Here is a 21,733-nt window from a genome sequence, read left to right as displayed (position 1 = left end):
GCTTTGCGAGCTTTAAAATGACAAAGGTGCGTTTATGCATGGAGTTTTCCAGTCCAAGTCCCTGCTGAAGGGTGACATGCTTCTTTCGGCAGCTGAAGGAACCTCCATAGTAACACAAGGCCATGCCATTCACTAGAGTGGTGACACCACTTGGCTGGAGATGAGATTTTAGTCCAGCACTGAGCCCATGGCTTAATTTCAGTGACCAGTCAAGAATACATGCACTTTCTAACCTGGAGACAAATGAACCAAACATATTGAATTCTATCTTAATATGGTGTTTAAATTTCCTTTTTAGCATTTCTTGAATTTCTACTCAAATGTCTGTGTAGACCATGACTTACTATGTAACATTAAGCGGCTATAATCACTGCAGGTAGTAACTACAGCCACAAAATTAAAAGACGCTTGTTCCTTGGGAGAGAAGTTATGACCAACATAGACAGCATATTAAAAAGCAGAGACATTACTTTGCCAACAAAGGTCTGTCTAGTCAAAGCTACGGTTTTTCCAGTGGTCATGTATGGATGTGAGAGTTGGACTATAAAGAAAGCTGAGCACTGAAGAATTGATGCTTTTGAACTGTGGTGTTGGATAAAATTCCCTTGGACAGCAAGGTGATCCAACCAGTCCATCCTAAAAGAAATCAGTCCTGAATATTCACTGGAAGGACTGATGCTAAAGCTGAAACTCCAATACTTGGCCATCTGATGCCAAGAACTGACTCATTGGAAAAGACCCTGATGCTGGGAAAGATTGAAGGCAGGAGGAGAAGGGGATGACAGATGATGAAATGGTTGGATGGCATCACTGACTCAATGGACATGAGTTTGAGTAAACTCCAGGAGTTGGTGATGGACAAGGAGGCCTGGCATGCTGCAGTCCATGGGGTCACAAAGAGTCAGACATGACTTAGCGACTGAACTAAACTGAACTGTGTCAGAACTCTGCCCTCCACTGCAGATAAATGGAGGATAAATCTAAACCTGGGCCTGTTTTCCAACAGCTTACTTTTTAGTTGGAAGTGGGCAACAAAGAGAAGGCAAGCATGAGAAGGAGGCTGTCCACCTGAAGAAATGGGTGGCTGATGGGCATAGTCACAGGTTACTCCAGGCCTGCCTGCTGGGGGACTCAGCTGGCTGGGTACCTATGACATTTCCATAGATGGTTTCAGGATTCAAGAAGTCCTGATCATGGAAATTAATAAACCTCGAAAATATACATCTGTAAGGCAAGGGACTGAAACTTCCATGTAAATGAGTTTTAGTAAAAACAACAGATAATATTTTAATTATGCCTGTTTCAGTGTTCAAGGTGGTTGTAATGGAACTTGGAGGGCAGAGGAAACAGAGCAAGGAGAATGATGGTAAGAGTGAAAAAGACCTGACAGATATGAGTTTGGATAGTGTGACCACCTATATGGAGAGTACAAGCAGGATAGGCTATGGTGACCTGGGTCCGACTGGCTGATTTCATGAGCTCTGCTCAGTTTACCTCCATCTCCAACCTACTCCCATTCCCAAATAGAAGATGCAGACATAAATCTATTTGGCACTTCCTAAACTCCATTTTCTCTTTTTAAATGGCTACCATGATCTCAGGAAAAGAATTTACTTAACCATATTAGTAGCATCTTAAATAATGCAATTTTATCTTGTCAGTGAAATAGCTATAATTAAAACAAATTATCTCTTTCCATTCATAGCTTAATTCCAATAGCACATCTGATAGATTCTTAAAAAATGTTAACTTGCCTTATTTCAAAATTAATTCAAGTTAGAGTACAGCATTTAGAAAGTTCTGGTGTAGGGCAAGTCCATGAGTGTTTAGCTGCCAGGGTGTCTCCAGAGTCCAGTTTAATGCTAGCAGAGAGGATGTTGAATGCAGTGAACTATCCCACTCAGGAGACCACCCATAATTTCAATACCAAGAGCTAATTGTTGCTCAGTTGCTAAGTTGTATCCCACACTTTGAGACCCCATGGACTGCAGCACACCAGCTTTCCCTGTCCTTCACTATCTCCTGGAGTTTGCCCAGACTCATGCCCATTGTGCCAATAATGCCATCCAACCATCTTATCCCTTCTCCTCCTGCCCTCAATCTTTCCCAGCATTTAGAGTTTTTTCTGTCTACTTTTTGATACCTATTTTTCCAATCACATATGTGCAAGCATACATAAACAAGTGTATACATGTATAAAACTATGTTTACACAGTTAGTTTTACAAAGCACAAAGTTGGGTGGCTGTTATAGGGCATCTATGAGAAATGCCATGTGACAATGGCACATTGGCCCTATTGCTCTTAATGGTCCCAATAGCTGACCTTTCCACAGCAGCCCTGAGGTAGAACAATTTCTGCCAAATGCTTAGTTAAATTTCCCCTCCTTCTTTGAAGTACTTGCTTCTTTGCTCTAATTTATGTGTGTAAATTAGAGAGAAACATTGCTCCCTTAAATAAGATTAAAGGGAGTTGTAATTACATTTCACCACGTCCCCTGAATTCTTCCACCTGGGAAAGTAAGGAAAAATCAAAATGCCTCTTCCTCTTACTAGGCTGTTCACTAAACAATCTTTGCATTTCTTAGAGGCAGCAGATGAGATCTATTACTAATGGCAAAAACCTCCACTGGGGTTCAGGAATATTCAGGCAATTGGAGGTTTCCACTTTCAAGGACAGCAGTTCATCAATCGAAGTATCTAGGGAAATAATGAATACATTGTCGTACATTTATACATTGGGCTACCCCAGTTACACAAAGAAAACACTTGAGTTACATGGATGAGTGTCAAAAGAAAAGTGTTAAAAGTAAAGTTGCAGAATTAGAGGTATGGTATAATATGATGTATATAAAATTTAAAACAAAAATGTTTTTCTGAAGTATCAGAATTTTTATTTTAATTTTTTAAAACTTTTATTGAAATATAATTGATTTACAATGTTTTAGTTTCAAGTGTACAACAAAGCGATTATGTTATACATATATATACTTATATATAAATATATTCTGATTTTATACTCTCTATTATAGGTTATTATGAGATATTGAGTATAATTCTTCTCTATACACTTTGTTGGTTACCTATTTTACATTTAATAGTGTGTGCATTTTAATCCCAACTCCTAAAAATGTGAAACATACCTTTTATGGAATCATCTGTGTGTAGTAAAATTATAAAATATACTTGAGAATAATACAGGCAAGTTTCAGATTTATTATGTCATTGTTGTTGTTGTTTGGTCAGTAAGTCATGTTTGACTCTTGCGACCCCATGGATTGTAGCCCGCCAGCTTCCTCTGTTCATAGGATTCTCCAGGCAAGAAATACTAGAGTGGGCTGCCATTTCCTTCTCCAGGGGATCCTCCTGATTCAGGGATCTAACCCATGGGCATGCAGCTTCTTTACCACTGAGTCACTAGGGAAGCCCATTCATTATATTGGGGAGAAAAAAATGACAGCACAGGGGTACAAAATTTGTTATTTTAATCTGTAATGTTTGTTTCTTAAGCTGAATAGAGAGTATGTAAGGGTTTATATAACTCAAAAGCATATTTTGGTGCCTGAAATATTATGTAACTGATATCTTCAGATTATTAAAGGTCTGGCATGTTAATGGTGGGCAGTATCCCACAACCTATGCCCAAAGCTATTATTATAAAGGTGATTTTTAGGTCATTCTTTGGAAAACCCTAAAGAGTTGTATAAATAAATGAACAGTTTCTCCTATATGGCTAAGGAGCTAAGGTCTTCAGGAATAGCAAACCATAATGGAAGCAGAGTTAATGTTGTATTAAGAAGAAAGATTTCTTTTTTTCCTACAAAATTCCCAAGATAGTCCCCATAGAAGCTTTACATTATGGCAACATCAGTTTGAATACTCTTCCTTCTGTTTGTGTCCCTCGAAGCACCTCAGCCCTACTGAACTTCAGCTTCATAGGCTGGTACTTCCTGCCGTTTGCACCTTTGACACTGCTGTCTGGCATTGCCCTGGCTAAATGGAACTTGTTTTCATTGCCAGAAATACTATCATCACTCTGCGTCAGCCATAAGGACTCATTGGCACCCTGCAAGACCAGGAGTTTCTCATGTCTGGAGATCTTTAAAAAGAGGTAGATGGTCACAGGTATTATAAAAGGGATTCTAGTAGCCTCTGGTATATTAGAGCTAATAACTTCTGAATATGTATCTCTATATATTCATCTATACAAGAAATACTGAATGCTAAGTTTCTACACAGCACCTTGCCTGTTCAGTTTCTGTAGTTCTGGGCTTTGATTCTGCAAACGTGCCTGTTTTCACAAAATGGAAACTGGGACACAAAGGGAGAGGAAACTTATTTTAAGTAAACAATCAGTGGGCAGACAGGCTGTGGTTTGCAGACCTATCAGGTTGAGTCTTCTTGTCGAGAGCATCACAAGTTGGAGGAATATTTCAGAGATAATGGCCACATTCGCAAATGTATAGATATCTCACCAGAGAAGAGACCCTGTAGGACACTGAATACAAACACTTCATTTTACAGATGAGGAAACAAAAGCCTAGGGAGAATTTGGTGGCTAACTGATGGCAAAACCTGTTCTCAGATATAGTATTTCCCTCTTAATCTTGAAGGTTATGGTCCTGAAAATCCCTGTGGTATGGAGAAATTATGTTTGAGGAATTTATGACCTTGAGAAGAAAATAGAGTTTGGGAAGTTAGTGAATGAATTGAAGAAAGTTATCATAATTGTCTATTTCCTAACATAAACTATTACAGATGCCATTTATATTCACTTTATTTGATAAATAAATTTGTAATGATGAATCCCTTAAAACTGATTTTTATTTACTCTTTAGAATTCCTTATTACCAACTGCAGAGTTTCTCTCTTTGCACAGTATTTAAAAACTTCTCATTTGTTTTCATTTTACAAGTGATGGTTCCAATGGATAGTTTTCTGTTTCATGTCCTATGGTCCTATGTTTGTGTGTGTGTGTGTGTGTGCCTTCGATATAATCATTCTTCCTTAAAATTCTCACTTACTTTGACTCTGTGACAACTCTATTTCTACTGTGTCTTCTCCCACATCCCTAGCTGTTACTTTTCTACTGCACTTTAACTGTAACTGCTCACCAGGATTATGCTCTTAATTTTCACCTCCTCCCACTATCTCCCTATATAATCATCACTATTTGATAATGAGGCCCTGTCAAATAAAACTGTCTAATATCTTTCTAATCTGTGATTTCCCCTCTATTCCTGCTGTTAATGCCTTAGCTCAGGATATCAACCTCCCTTACCTGGGCCACTGCAGTAATCTCTTTGTCATTGGTTTCACATCTCTTAAATGCATTATCGGCATTGTGGTCTGAGTAACATTCTTCTTTTGACTGTTTATAGCTTTCCGTGGTTCCATGTTACCTATTGAACACTGTTCAAACTCATAAGCATTTCATTTCATCCAAGGCCCTCCATCTTAGCCCTTTCATCCTTTGCTCCAGGTACATTAATCTATTGAATATATTCAATAGAATGTACCAGGCTGTTACCTTGTTCTGTGACTTGGTCATTTGGTCAACAGACTGTTCTTCGTTGGGAACACCCTTCTGTCTGCCCTCTTCACTCTACCCATTTTTCCTCCCGTGTGCCCACCTACATCTCTTTGAAGACTCTTCTCAACCAGCATCTAGTGTTTGAGGGTACTACCTCCTACTCTCTTTCTGCTCCTCTAGCATTTTATTGAGATTAATAGGAGCTTTCTACCACAAAATCTGAATTCCTCTGTCCATGATTCCTATTGTCTCTGTCCCTCTTTTAATTGAGTGTGTCCCCTTTTAATCAAAGGCCTGACTTTCTTCTCGTCTTCACAGGAATTTCAATGCTTTTGTCATTCCTCTACTGAATTATTCCCACCAGTATATGCACCTAATCAAGTATTATTATCCTAAAAACTAAAATTAAACAGCTCTGTATCAATCCACATCTCCTTCTAGCTACCATATCATTCTTCTATTTCTCTATGAAACTCCATAAAATAAATGTGTGTATATATTATAGCACCCTCATCTTTATACTTCATGTTCACTTTGTAAACTACTTGAAACTGACATTCACTCTCACAACCTAGTTGGTCACTAGCAACTTCTGTATTGCAAAATCAACATTAGAATAGTTAATAATTGACCATTTTTCTCCCCAAATTCTGTTTTTGGATTATACAGTTTCATATTTTCTCAGTTTCCCCCTGCTTCTCTACATGTTCCTCCCAAATCTCCTTTGCATCTCCTTTGAATATCATATTTCTAAGTATTAAATTTCCTCAATATTCTAATCTAAGCCCCAAGTCTCATGTTTCCATAAAATGACCTTCTCCATCATTGTGGCTTAAAATACCATTTTCAGGTCAACAATTCCTACACATGTACTTCTAGTCCTAACCTTCCTTCTAGCCTTCTAACTTATATACCTTTGTTTTCCACTCTGTCATAGATATTTCAGGATCATTTCACACAAATAGATCCAAGAGGCAGTTTTTATTTTCCTCTAAAAACCTTCTTCCAACTTCCTTTCCTTTGGTACCATCATCTACCCAGTTTCTTATGAAACCTGGAAGATACTCATAATTCCTCTCTGTCTCTCTTCCTCTTCATCTAGCTAATCATTAAGTCCAATCATCTGTTTCTCCTAAATGTATATCAAGGTGATCGACTTCTCTCTATCATCACTGCCACACTCTAGTCCAAGTTATCAAGATTTTAAACCCAATTACTACAATACCTCCATACACATGACACACAGCCATTCCCATTCCTAAGTGATTCTGTACACAGGCACAGAAATAGTATTTTGTGAAACATAATTCTAGCATGACACTCTCTGACAATTTAAAATCTCTCTTTGCACCTTGTCTTAAGTCCAGGCACATGAATGTGGCTTCTTTGCCAGTCAACCTCTTACTCAGATCCCCAAGCTTATTTTACATAGTATTCCCTCAACCTCCGTAGTCTAGATTCACTAATTCCTGACATTTTCTCAAGCAAGTCAGTTTCTTTCTTATTTCAAAACCCATCACGTGGTGTTTCTTCTACTTTTTTTTTGTCTTTTATTTATTTAAATTTTTATTATTATTATTTTTTTACTCTAAAACTACACTTACTCTGATGTTTTAATGTTCTAATGTATCTTTAGCTTTTGGCTTAGTATCATATTTTCAGAGACATCTTGGTGGTTGTATCTTTATCAGTCTTCCATCCATTCTTTATCTGTGGATCTGCCTTGTTTCCCTAATCTGTAATTACATGTTTATTTATTTATTTTGTTGATCTTTGTTTCTTTCTATTTCTTCCATTAGATTCTATAGAAGACTATGCATAATTGGCCAAAATATATCTAGTCCCTATCAGAGTGCTTGTTATCTAGTAACACTAAGTAATTATTTGGTGAATCACTTAGTGATATTTGCAGTCATATGTGTGCTTTTTTAATTGATTGAAAATAGATTTCATAAGCTGACGTGTAGGATCAAGGAATGAAGAGTAGAAAATAGTACCATTTTGGAATAAATTTTCACTTCAAATTCAGCAACTCTTCAAGAAACAGTTAGTAGCATTCCTGGGACTAAGAAGCTGTTATCCACTCTAGTTTACTTGGGCACATTAATGTCTCTACTTACTGACCTTTTGCATAATAGTAAAATAGAAAGTTTTTGAAACCATGAATACCTAGAGTTTGACATTTACAAATACACCCTCAGAAGAAATAATACCCTGATAAACTTTGATTATACTAAAAGGTTATTTTTAGCACTTTATTTTATTTTGACTATTTTATTAGTGTTTTTCAAAGAAACAGAATTAACAGGATATATATATATATATATATATATATATATATATATATATAAAGATTTTCCCAGTGGCTTAGTAGTAAAGAACCTGCATGCCAAAGCAGGAGCTACAGAAGATGTGGGTTTGATCCCTGGGTCAGAAAGATCCCCTAGTGAAGGATATGGCAACCCACTCCAGTGTTCTTGCCTGAAAAGTTCTATGGACAGAGGAGCCTGGTGGGCTACAGTCCGTGGGGTTGCAAAGAGTTGGGCACGACTGAGCAGACATACACTATGCATCCAATGACAAATATATATATGAAGAAATATATATGTGAAGAAATTTATTATAAGAAATTGGCTCATGTGATTATAGAGGATAAGAAGTCCCAAAATCAACAGTTGGTGAACTGGAGACCCAAAAGTGCTGATGTGTAGTTTTAGTCCAAGTCCCAAGGCCTGATAACCAGGAGAGCTGATGGTGTAAGTTCCAGTTCAAAAGACGGTAGGCTTGAGACCAAGAGGAGCAATGTTTCAGTTTAAGTACAAAGGCAGTTTCTCAGTCATGTCCAACTCTTTGCGACTCAGTGGAGTGCAGCATGCCAGACTTCCCTGTCCATCACCAACTCCTGGAGCTTGCTCAAATTCATGTCCATTGAGTTGGTGTTGCCATCCAACCATCTCATCCTCTGTCATCTCCTTCTGCTCCCTCCCTCAATCTTTCCCAGCATCAGGGACTTTTCCAATGCGTCAGTTCTTTGCATCAGGTGGCCAAAGTATTGGAGCTTCAGCTTCAGCATCAGTCCTTCCAATGAACACCCAGGAGTGATCTCCTTTAGGATGGACTGGTTGTATCTCCTTGCAGTCCAAGGGACTGCAGTCCAAGACTCTCAAGAGTCTTCTCCAACACCACAGTTCAAAAGCATCAGTTCTTCGGCACTCAGCTTTCTTCACAGTCCAACTCTCACATCCATACATGACTACTGGAAAAACCATAGCCTTGACTAGACGGAGGAAAGCAGGAAAGCCCCATAGAATGATTATGATCTGGTAATAACATAAAATTCCCAATTACATAAACAAAAATTTTCTGCCTTGTTTATTATGTTGTTTGGGTCCCCTCTCTCCTTACTTATTTTTAGTTCGCTAGATCTGTTTTGGACCAAAAGGGGTAAACTGAAGCTTCTGACAACTTGTATCTTTCTGTTTCTCCATGAATTTCTGCAAAGTCTCCTTTGTTATTTGCTTTGCTGTTTTAGTTGCTAAGTCGTGTCTGACTCTTCTGCAACCCCTTGGACTGTAACGTGCCAGGCTCCTCTGTCCATGGGATTTCCCAGGCAGGAATACTGGAGTGGGTTGCATTTCCTTCTCCAGGGGATCTTCCCCAACCAAGGATTGAACCAGTATCTCCTGCATTGAAGGTGGATTCTTTACCACTGAGCCACCAGGGAAGCCTCTACTTTGTTATAGGTGCTGCCATTTTTAAGCATATGTCATCAAAATTTCATTGTCCTCTTTAACATTATAAATTTCGTTCTTTTTCTGTTATGCTTATTAGCCAGAAATCACCTTGGATACTAAAATTATACACCCTACTTAACAAGAATAAGTGTAATTTTTTGATCATTTGGGGTCAGTTTTCCTGATGCTCTTTATCATGTCGACACAAGTCTTCTTCCATTTCAGGAAAGGTTTCTTAAATTATATTTAATTTTTTTGTTTTATTGTATAGTTTTCTTTGGAGGAAAATATACCAACGCACAAATTGAATCTTCTTTGTCTTCTATAGTTCTCTTTTTTCTCTACGATTTAAAAAAAAATTCTTTCTTCATTTTTGTTTCACTTCATTTGCTTTTCGAGCTTCTATCCTGTCTTTTACTCTCTGTAGTGTCTGTTCTCCTAAGTGCTAATAATTAATCTTCATTTCTGAAATACTTTGATTTTATCCATTTTCTGTCTGAGTTCTGCTAGTAACTGGTTTACTTTCTCCTATTTTTGACAGCTTTGGCCTAAGCAACACTTTAATAATTTCTTACATTTCTGTTTTGTGGTTTCTTTTATAAGAGTAATTGCTTCAGGATTGTTTTAATGTTAGGTTATAATTTTTATCTGCCTTGCAGATATTTTTCCACTGAAATTTCTTCATTTGTAGAATAGTTTTGCTTATGTTTAGTAGTATTTTTTCTTGTGGTGTCTTTGTATGTATGCTGCACTTATTCTTTTCTGATACTCATAATCAATGAGTTGAATTTTTTTGGACTTGTTATTAATAAAAGCCAGAGTTACTTGGAAGAGTGAGTAGGGGCAATGTATCTTTCAAAACAGTATAGGCCAACAGCACTTTTGTTACTACAGAAATAAATACTGTATTTTCCTTAAAATGTGCTATCTTTCTTCTAGAACCTAATTTAATTCAGAAGGATTTATTCAGCTTACATTTGCCTGTTTTCCTTCACCAGCTGCTGCACTTCTCCACACCTTCAGGGTACTTTTATTGGTTCACTTATTTACATACTATTTTTTTTTTTTTTGGTAGATTCCAAGATCTACCTTTGGGTCCCCCCAGGCATTTTCTTCACTTCTCATTTTGCCTCTCCCACCATTTGGTTCCCGTAAGACCTCAGTCCAGCTCCCAACAGCTCCTGCTCAGGTTGGCGCTCTTCCCTTTCAGCAGCGTATGCGTTCTGCATGTTTCTAAGAACTGTATCCGCTCAGCCCCTCAGCCTGCCCACACCTTCTCACCATTCGGTCTCAGTGTTCTCTAGAGCAACCTGCCCCTTGGAAGATTACAAATGTTTTTCTGTTCTCTAGTTTAAGTGAAAAATAGAGTTTGTTGCTATTTTTGTACTGTCTCTTGTTGCTCTTATTTTCCATGGAGAAACATGGAAGTCCTGAGAACTAAACTACCACTGCTTTCTTGCAGGAAACTCTACTAAACAGGTACTTTATTGCCATTAGGGCTGTCCCCAACATTTACAGCTCTAGGAGCACAATAACACATGTAGGCCAATATACCATATATGAAATCTTTGAGGATTTTAAATCAGGCTAACACAGCTATTGAGACATGTTCTAGTCTCCTTCTTTGATAATATCTTCTTAATTACCTATAAGGTCAGATTCAAATATATCTTTTTCAGACTCTGCTGAGTTCTGCTCTAGTCCCCATCATGCTGCCCACCCAATTCACTTAACCTTAAACTGCATCTTTATGTCATCTATACTCAGCTGCCCCTGGGATATCTTGTAGATACAAAGGTGTACCCAACTGCAGTATAGCTCACCCTTGGAATAACCAGGGAAAAGGTGAAGGCCTTGGAGATGAACCTCTGGGGCAGAGAATCTATGCCCCTGGCTCCCTAGAGCATATTGCATGAGTTGTCTGGAGGCACTCTCCCTTAATCCTGTGAAATCCTTACTCAGAGGAGAGGAAAGTGAAAGTGAAAGTCACTCAGTTGTGTTCAACTCTTTGCAACCCCATGGACTATACATCCATGGAATTCTCCAGGCCAGAATACTGCAGTGGGTAGCTTTTTTCTTCTCCAGGGTATCTTCCCAACCCAGGGATCAAACCCAGGTCTCCCACATTGCATGGGGATTCTTTACCAGCTGAGCCACAGAAATATTGGCCAAATGAGCCCAGAGGAGGATTGTTAGAAGTGTGGGCACCGTATATTTCACCAGTGCTTGTTGAATTGTTACCATTAACATTTGTTTACTTTATCATATAAAGTTAAATTTTTAAAAGAAGAGTTCTAAATGAATCAAAAGGTTTTTTTTTTCATTTAAAAAATATCTTGTAGATTTTTTCATGGAAAATTTAAAATCTAAGTAAGTGAATAGTAGGAATGCTGATTATTTTAATTTTCTTCTTTGTCTTTTCCTATAGGCTATGAATTTTCTACTCCACATATGTACTATTTTCACAATTAGAAAAGAAACATTAAAAATGAAAAAAGACTACAAACATAAATGGTGAACCCACTAAAAGGGAGTATAATACTAATATTTAGGTTAAAAAAAGGATTTTCATCTTTTTCTAGTGAGCCATGGCATATTTCCAAGTGCTTTTACACACACACACACACACACACACACACATTCATGCATGCACACATTGCAGGTCTTAAGAAAGGAGTGTCAGTCAAAAATTACAGCTGATTTGACTTTGGATCTTTGGACACAGGTCTAAGGTTTAAGGGTCTTCCCAGGTGGTGCTATTGGTAAAGAACCGACCTGCCAATGCAGGGGACATGAAAGATGCAGGTTCGACCTCTGGGTGAGGAAGATCACCTGGAGGAGGGCACGGCAATCCACTCAAGTATTCTTGCCTGGAGAATCCCGTGGAGAAGGAGCCTAGTGGGCTATGGTCCAAAGGGTCTTGAAGAGTCACACATGACTGAAGCGACTTAGCACACAGGCATGCTAAGATACAAGATGTCCTTGGGTGGTGTCTGTAGCTATCGTCCTTGTGCACTGTCATCTCTGATGTTCAAGTCCATGGGCGGCATACAGCATCCACAGAGAACAGCCAGCTCCTGCCAGAAGCCCTCTTTCACCTGCAAGAGTGCCTATGTGGCCATTTCAGTTTGCATGAATAGAACTTCCCACAGTGGGTTTCAGACAGGAACCTGTGATTGGAGCTACCAATGTCAAAGGAGCAGTAGGTCTAGAATTTCCCAGAACCAGTTTCAAAGTGTGGGATAGTCTAGTGTTTGATTTATGTTCTTGCTCATTTTGGTACACACATTTCTTACTTTGTAAAGCTTTTAGAACTTTTCCTCAGAACAGTTCCCCTCTCACCAGGCACTTCTAATTGGACAAAACTGGTAGTATTATTGAACCTTTATTTTGTTAGTTCCAAATACTTGTTACAGAATGTATACATAAGACTTGATTTCTTCTGTTTATAATACTAAATCTGTGATTAAAATAATATTTCAATTTTTTTTTTTTTGCTTGGAACTAGCAGTAAGAACCAATTTCATTTATTTCAAGTTCTCTGTTTCCCGAAGTCCCTCATTCACCACATATTCTTCATCTAGAAAATTTCTTTTCTTAAGTCAGTCCTCTCTGGGGACTCACATAGCAAAAGAACTGTATGAGAACATTTGGATATTTAAATAATTCTTATAGGCCCTGAATTAATGGAATTTTAATGAAGAGGTCATTTCACCCTTTTGAGAAGTGTACTTCCATTTCTGACACTAAAAACTTTATGATCTGGAGCTTAATTTCACCAATAGCAAAACAGCATCATCACCTTCATGACTAGAGTTTCTATTCATCCCACAGGTGTGTCTTCTACCCTCCTAAGTGCTCTGCAAAGCGCATTAGAAGTTTGTTTTTCATGTTAGTATATTTTGTGTGTTCTCTTCATTCTGTTTTCCTCTAAGACCAGTTTTTTTTTTTTTTAAGTAGATCTCTAACTTTTATATTTATATTTTTTAACTTTTTATTTTATATCATTTATAAAGGTAGATTACATAAAAATTAGGAAGATTATTTCTGGGGAAAAAACATAAAAAGAAAAGAAAAGAAAAAAACATGTATAATTCCACTATCCAAGGCAATCATTGTTACTACCTTCATTTCAGTGCACAATGAAAAATGGAGTGTTTTTTTTTTTTTTTTTCTTTCCTCTTTTCCAAATCCACTGCTAAATACAATGGAAGCCTCTCCAAGGATAACCCTATTCATGAGCAATTATTCTAAAGTGTTTCATTTCTAAATATAGAATCTAGAATCTGAGAATTTACTAAATGCAAGGATGACATCATATAAACAGATATCCAAACCTCTTATCCCACATTCATGAAAGTGCTCATTTCTGTGTTTGAAGATGTGTGGCTCTTATCTTTTTATACCATGCTTTGCCTGAATTTTATTTCTCCTTTCTACATGATCCAGCCAGCCATACTGCCTGTGTAAATACAACTCAGGCTTTCTTCTTTCTGATACTCGAAAATCTATCTTCAACATTTTTGATCAGTGTGCAGTGCATTAAATACTACAGCAGATGGTGCTTTTTGATGATGTGTTTCTACATGAAACCACATTTTGTCCTGTATGCTGCATTATCAAAAAATCAAACATGTAATTATGCAAATATGTATGCCTTTATAATAATCAAGTTTTATTGTAAATGGTTGATGCACATCAATTTGATCCTGTAGTGCTGTTTTAAGTGCGGTTTAAGTGGCTTTTCAGTGTACCCAGAGGCAACACAAATGCATCTCTGGAATATTAATAAAATCCTGAATCTTTGAGACCCCAACTGGAATCTCATTGCTTGTACTGATTGAAACAAAATGCTAATCCTTTCCTTTAAAAAAATCCCCTTTGTTATTTAAAACACAGATATTAGTATGATATGAAGGGCCATTTTATTTTAAATTGTATTTTAATGTAGTTGTTAAAATAATGCCTAATCATACTATATTCAGTCTTCACAATGTAAATTTGATGAGACATGAATCCAATCATTTTGCAACAATGAATGCAGTCGTGTATTTTAACCAGTCCGGTTTTTCTAATTCCATAAATTTCTGTTGCCAGTGGCTGTTTACTGGTTTCTCTTTTGGATGCGTTAGCTGTCCTTTGTGGGGACATGTATTGTGAATATTCATGGCAGGAACAATTGACTTCTTTTAAAAAAAGAAGAAGAGGAATTCTTTAAGTTGAATTCCTATGAGCATTTTCAAGCAGGATTATAGCATAGACAGTAGAATTTATTACTGAACAGAATCCGGGTTTTATACATTAGATTGTTTCATTGGTACATAATAGTGCCTGCTCGTCTCTCCTCAAATACAAACACTCTTACACATTCTGCTGTGGTTAAGCTAAACAGATGGACTGTGGATACTGATAATCTCTGGTTGTAAATTATTTTTGCTTGTTTCTTTTGAAGAGAAATAAGAGGATGAGAAAAGCAGAATACAAAAAAGGAAGAGTAATGTAGCTTTAGAGGGAAGAAAATACCCATGTAATTTCCTTTTTCTATTTCCAGTTCTCCTTCTCTTTATGTGTACTTTGTTTACTGGGTTTACTATAATTATGGGTTGTGTTTTCAGTGGGCGCCACTCCCTCGCAAGATGAAATATGCAGTTTTTTTCCTTTGGTCTCATGCCTGCTTCCCTTTGCACTATCCTTCATCTTACCATCAAGCATTTCTTTCTTCCAAATATATGGATTCATTTGATGTGTTCTTTCATTTTCACCTATTGTGCACACACTGCCATTAAATCTCAGGCTATTTTTATTTGCCTTGTGCTCAACTTTCTGATTCAATGTCCCTAATGCACCACTGTCCATATTCACTGATTCCTCCTTATTCTGATCTGTTTGGCGGTTGCTTATTTGCTGTCCTATCTGTTGTGAGCATTTGTCAAAATTTCATCATTTTATCTCTTTCAGATTTTTGTATCTCCATTTATTCATTTCTCTGACTCATCAATATCAAGAGCTACAAGTATATAGATTTTTAGGTGGGGGGGGTGGTAAGGAGGAAGGCACACTGGATTGATGTTTATCAGTATAACTACATGATGAAACCAACCTCAAGGATTCATATCTGAATAGTTTAGAATAATTTTTACATGCTCTAGCTCTCTGAGATGTTCTAGGAGTTTAAAACTTTCCTATAATTGCTGTCATGGATATTAATTATCCATGTCCATTTTGCTTCCTCCAGGCACATTAGTTTTTTCTTGATAGTTGAAACTGTGCTGTTTGGGTAAGTCATTAAAAATGCTATGGGTTTTTTTTACTTGTTATTAATACTATTGAGAGATTTTCAGAATAAAAATGGCAGAGTCCAAGGACTATTTAAATTGCATACACACATATACACAGACATCCACATTTATATAGCTGTTAAGTAATGTTAGTGGCCATGTGTAAAGATCAAGGTAAGCTCTGGTTGGTTTTCAGATTCCAATCCGCATGATTTCCTTCTCTGTTAATAATCAGAGCCCTAGTGCTGCCTCTTGGAATCAAGAGAACTGAGCTTGACTGTATGTTTAAGTGTCCATTATATCTGGGATTTTACTAATTACCGTAGGCTCAGTGGGTTTAGGCTGATCTGAGAATCCAAAAAATTCATATCCTTAAAACCATGTATGAACAAAATGTTGATTTCATTCAGACTTCATAATCTTATAGGTAACTCTTATATAAACATAAGAACAAGGTCCAGTTAGTATTTTTTCTCCAGTAGCCATTTTTAGTTTGGCAAAGTGGGATTCATATATTATCTGAAGTATTTGTTGATATAGTAAAAACCAATAGTATCTCTGGTCTTTTGATTGACTTTTACATATGCAATATAATGCAATTTTTTTTTCAGTTTTTGCATTTAACTTTAGACGACATGACATTTCAAGCTGTTTAGAGATAAAAACATGACAGTAATATATACAACTGTAGAACTGATTTTAATAGAGTAACAAGATGTGTAGTCACTTATTCTGTTTAAGTTTCCCCGGCAGAAATTGCTTCTGCATCAGAGCCTATTACAAATGCAATTCACTAAGGTCTTATGGGTGACAAAGCTTTAATTAGCATCACATTGTTTTCTAATGTGATTTTGCACTTGTAAAAACAGGATTAGGAATCAAAATATACTTTTATAAATGCCAGTTTTAATTGCATTACTCTTGGTGTGCATGTCTTTAAGTACCCCACGCAGCTTCTCGCATAATACTTCTCTATTTGAAGGATTAAGTGTGAAACATAAAGATGGCATATATTGTCTAATAAAACACCTTTAAATCAGAAAAGGAAATACAGTCATTTATGGTATTCAAGACTTCATCCAACATCAGCACCTTCTGAAGTCCGTGCCCCCACAGCAGTCAGTGCCCATAAAAGAGGCAATGCTTAGCAATTGTCTGCTGTTTTATTCCATAGCAGGGAAATTAGAACAGCAGTGCACGAGTATGCCTGCCTGCTTGAGAATAAAACTTAAGTCCCACTTCTTTCTAGGCCTTTGCTAGAAGACACCTGCATTGTTTTTCCCATTTATCTTTCTTGGGTTTTTATTTCACATTTGTGTTTGTTGTTGTGCATGATCCATTTAAGGAAAGGATCATCTTTTTTTCCTCAAAGAAATTTTTCTAGATAATCATGACGAGTAGGTCAGATCCTTGAATTAAAGATTTGCTTTAAAAATTACACCATTTCATCATTATATTATGTCTCTATTCTTAGCCCTTAATAGACTTACTTGGGCTCACTCATCTTTAACACATTCGTAGGTAAGCAACAATCCAAAGACACAATGGGGTAAAACAATGTATCAAAGGATAGCCAACATTTCAGCTGGAGAAAAATATACCAAAGCAGGTATTCCTATTTCCCAGCTTTTGCAACTATGATTACTAGGGCTGAGAAAGATCAAAGCTGGACACCATATTAAGGCTTCTTTATAAAAAACAAAAAAAACTTTTTGTTTTGGTGGATGAAATGAATAGTGCTTGGTTATTTAGAGAGGAGTTGGCACTGAAATGAACTTAGTTGAAAGTGACAGTTTTAATTTTGAAATGTTGCCTCTGTGCTACAGATGAAATGATTATTTGGGAAACTGATTCTTATTCTACAGCATCTCTTCATAGTCACAGCTATTTCCATAAAACATGTTTGTGTCCATTTAGCTATTGGCTTAAGTCATTGTGAAGAGAAGACATTTTAGTTTCCAATATTATGTTATTTGTTGTTTGAGTTCTAAAACTTAAAGTTCTCTATCTTTTTTTACTGTTTTTTTCCCACTAATTTGATATTTAAAAGATTTTCCAAACCAACAGATAAAATGCAAGAAGAGTACAATGGGTTCAATTGTTTTTAAATCTTGATTTTCTAGGAGGAAAAAAATCTGACTGCCAGATCAATGTAAATTTTTAAGTTTTTTCCATTTCTCTTTAATTGCTTCTTAATTTCTTATTGATCCACTAACTAAAGGATTATTGTTTGATTCACAGAGTGAGCTGGCAAGATTGTCTTGGTAAAATTAAATCAGTTGACCTAGCCGTTTTTTGCTGGAAATTGGGTTATGCAATTGTAATAGCTCCATGCACTCAATAAAGTGAAGAGAGAAAGGACAGCCCAGCCAGGAAGCTCTCTCACCTGCCTCCTATTTTAATTCATTTCCATGCTTTGGCTGTACTGGTTAGTCAGAGGACTTTGCAGGAGAAAACATCACCCTGCTCCATGTTGATAGTCTTGGGTTATTCCCAAAGCCTAACTGTGGCTCAATTGTCATGAGTTCTTATTTCTTTTATTTTCTTCTTAGATTATGATATGGAATAACTAAATAGAAAGATCGGTCATTAAACTGCGCCATACACCCTGTCCGACTTTAAGCTGTACTTTTCAGGCTCAGTTTTTGGCTCAGTCTCAGGTCTGTCCTTCCTGTCCCTCTTTCTTTTCATCACCCCTTCCCTATGCTCACTGTCTTCCCTATGTCTTTCTGTCTTAATTCACATTGTTTCTTTCACTTGTATTTCATTCAACTAAGGCAGAACAAAGAAAGGCAATGCCAAAGAATGCTCAAACTACTGCACAATTGCACTCATCTCACACGCTAGTAAAGTAATGCTCAAAATTCTCCACACCAGGCTTCAGCAGTACGTGAACCGTGAACTTCCACATGTTCAAGCTGGTTTTAAAAACGACAGAGGAACCAGAGATCAAATTGCCAACATCCGCTGGATCATGGAAAAAGCAAGAGAGTTCCAGAAAAACATCTATTTCTGCTTTATTGACTATGCCAAATCCTTTGACTGTGTGGATCACAATAAACTGTGGAAAATTCTTCAAGAGATGGGAATACCAGACCACCTGACCTGCCTCTTGAGAAACCAGTATGCAGGTCAGGAAGCAACAATTAGAACTGGACATGGAACAACAGAATGGTTCCAAATAGGAAAAGGAGTATGTCAAGGCTGTATATTGTCACCCTGCTTATTTAACTTATATGCAGAGTACATCATGAGAAACGCTGGGCTGGAAGAAGCACAAGCTGGAACCAAGATTGCCAGGAGAAATATCAATAACCTCAGATATGCAGATGACACCACCATTATGGCAGAAAGTGAAGAGGAACCAAAAAGCCTCTTGATGAAAGTGAAAGAGGAGAGTGAAAAAGTTGGCTTAAAGCTCAACATTCAGAAAACGAAGATCATGGCATCTGGCCCCATCATTTCATGGGCAATAGATGGGGAAACAGTGGAAACAGTGTCAGACTTTATATTTTGGGGCTCCAAAATCACTGCAGATGGTGATTGCAGCCATGAAATTAAAAGACACTTACTCCCTGGAAGGAAAGTTATGACCAACCTAGATAGCATATTGAAAAGCAGAGACATTACTTTGCCAACAAAGGTCTGTCTAGTCAAGGCTATGGTTTTTCCAGTGCTCATGTATGGATGTGAGAGTTGGACTGTGAAGAAAGCTGAGTGCTGAAGAATTGATGCTTGTGAACTGTGGTATTGGAGAAGACTCTTGAGAGTCCCTTGGACTGCAAGGAGATTCAACCAGTCCATTCTAGAGGAGATAAGCTCTGGGTGTTCTTTGGAAGGAATGATACTAAAGCTGAAACTCCAGTACTTTGGCCACCTCATGTGAAGAGTTGACTCATTGGAAGAGATTCTGATGCTGGGAGGGATTGGGGGCAGGACGAGAAGGGGACAACAGAGGATGAGATGCCTGGATGGCGTCACTGACTCGATGGACGTTGAGTCTGTGTGAACTCCGGGAGTTGGTGATGGACAAGGAGGCCTGATGTGCTGCAATTCATGGGGTCGCAAATAGTTGGACATGATTGAGCAACTGAACTGAAGGCAGAACACCTCAGTTTTTCTGTCTTTCTAGTGACTTTGAACAGCACAGGTCCTGTAGCCTCTGGAAAGCACATCCTGATGTGGGTACCCTGTATCTAGCACTCCCTCCCGTAACTGTTCTATTGCTTAGATGTCATCTTATGCAACTGAACAGCTATAAAGCCTGCCTATTATCTAATTATTTCATGTCAGCTTGTCATATATGCCTTATGTCAATAGGACTTATTTTTTTTTATGTTTTGGTGTCACCTTCCGCCCTTCGTTGGGTTCCTGGGCTGCTACGGGGCCATCCAGGAGTCCCAGTGCCTGCTGGGCACGTTCTTCACCTGCCTGGTGATCCTCTTTGCCTGTGAGGTGGCCGCCGGCATCTGGGGTTTTGTCAACAAGGACCAGATCGCCAAGGATGTGAAGCAGTTCTATGACCAGGCCTTGCAGCAGGCCATCGTGGACGACGACGCCAACAACGCCAAGGCCGTGGTGAAGACCTTCCACGAGACGCTTAACTGCTGTGGTTCCAACACGCTGATGACACTGACCACCTCTGTGCTCAAGAACAGCCTGTGTCCCTCCAGCGGCAACGTCATCACTAATTTGTTCAAGGAGGACTGCCATGGGAAGATTGACGAGCTCTTCTCGGGAAAACTGTACCTCATTGGCATCGCGGCCATCGTGGTCGCTGTGATCATGATCTTCGAGATGATCCTGAGCATGGTGCTCTGCTGTGGCATTCGGAACAGCTCGGTGTACTGAGGCTGCAGCCGCTGAGGCCTCAGGGAGGGCCTCAGGGACCCCGGCAGCGCCCCCCGGAGTGATCCAGACACTTCCAAGAAGGGGCCGCCGCCACCTGTGTATATAACCTCCTGGTACCACTGCTACACTTATCAGCTTTTTTACTTTTGAGGTTTTGTTCATGTCCTGAAGCTCCCTGTTAATTGTCCTTTTGGGGCTGACGTCACCTGTAGGGGCGTGTGAGTGGGCCGTGGGGACTGCAGGGCAGGGCCCCCCTCTGCTGCTTGGGGGCTCTGCTTGCTCAGCCAGGCCTCTCCTGGGGGCCACCAAGGGCCATCCAGCCGAGCTGCACCCACGCGCCCGTCCCCATGAGCGACACACACGCTCAGCCTTTTTTTAATCCTTGTTCCTTTCCGGCCACCTGTCTCTGGAGCCGGGTCTACGAGCAGCCTTATGCCTTCAACGCGCACCTCTCCTTTCTAACGCGTCACCTTCAATTGTAATTACATCTTGAAAAGTCATTCAATAAAGAAGGAAAAACCAGGCATGCTAAAAAAAAAAAAAAAAAAAAAAAAAAAACAAAAATTCCTTTCTATAGGAATAGATCTTATCACTCAGGCACATGGAGAAGTGAGGCATGGCTTGAAATCTCAGAAAAGAGCAAGTAAGTTCAAGAGGGAAAGGGAAGAGGTTCAATGAGGAAAGGGAGAAGGGGTCAAGGAACCAGCCTAAAAATACAACATGAAGAAAGTGAGAATCTGAATAGGGTCACATGCAAAATGTTCCAGCATCAAAAATGGATCAGTAATATACATACAGCAGAATATTACTAAGCTGTAAAAAGAATGAAATAATGCTGGGCTTCCCTGCTGGCTCAGTTGGTAAAGAATCTGCCTGCAATGCAGGAGATCTGGGTTTGATCCTTGGGTTGGGAAGATCCCCTGGAGAAGGAAACAGCTACCCACTCCAGTATTCTGGCCTAAAGAATTCCATCGACTATTCCATGGGGTCGAAAAGAGTCGGACATGATTGAGCCACTTTCACTTTTCAATGCCATTTGCAGCATCATGGAGGAACTTATTATCATACTAAATGATGTAAGTTAGAAAGAGAAAGATAAATACAATATGATATCACTTATATGTGAAATCTAACATATGACGCAAATGAACTCAGCCACAAAACAGAAAGAGACTCACAGACATAGAAAACAGACGTGTGGTTGCCAAGGGGAAGCAGGGTTGTAGGAGAGATGGGTTGAAAGTTTGGAATCAGCATATGTAAACAATTACATATAGTCAATAGAATGGATAAACAACAGCATCTTACTGTATAGCATAGGAAACTATTCAGTATCCTG

At 38.4% G+C, this 21,733-nt stretch overlaps 1 pseudogene; it reads left to right on the top strand.

Annotated features, from left to right (window-relative positions):
- Positions 1 to 19,878: 19,878 nt before the first annotated feature.
- LOC138985449 (CD81 antigen pseudogene) lies at positions 19,879 to 20,918 on the top strand (annotated as a pseudogene).
- Positions 20,919 to 21,733: the final 815 nt, after the last annotated feature.

The sequence above is a fragment of the Bos mutus genome, chromosome 3 (assembly GCF_027580195.1).
Source record: "Bos mutus isolate GX-2022 chromosome 3, NWIPB_WYAK_1.1, whole genome shotgun sequence".
Lineage (NCBI taxonomy): Eukaryota > Metazoa > Chordata > Mammalia > Artiodactyla > Bovidae > Bos > Bos mutus.
This window is presented reverse-complemented; position numbering and strand designations above follow the sequence as displayed.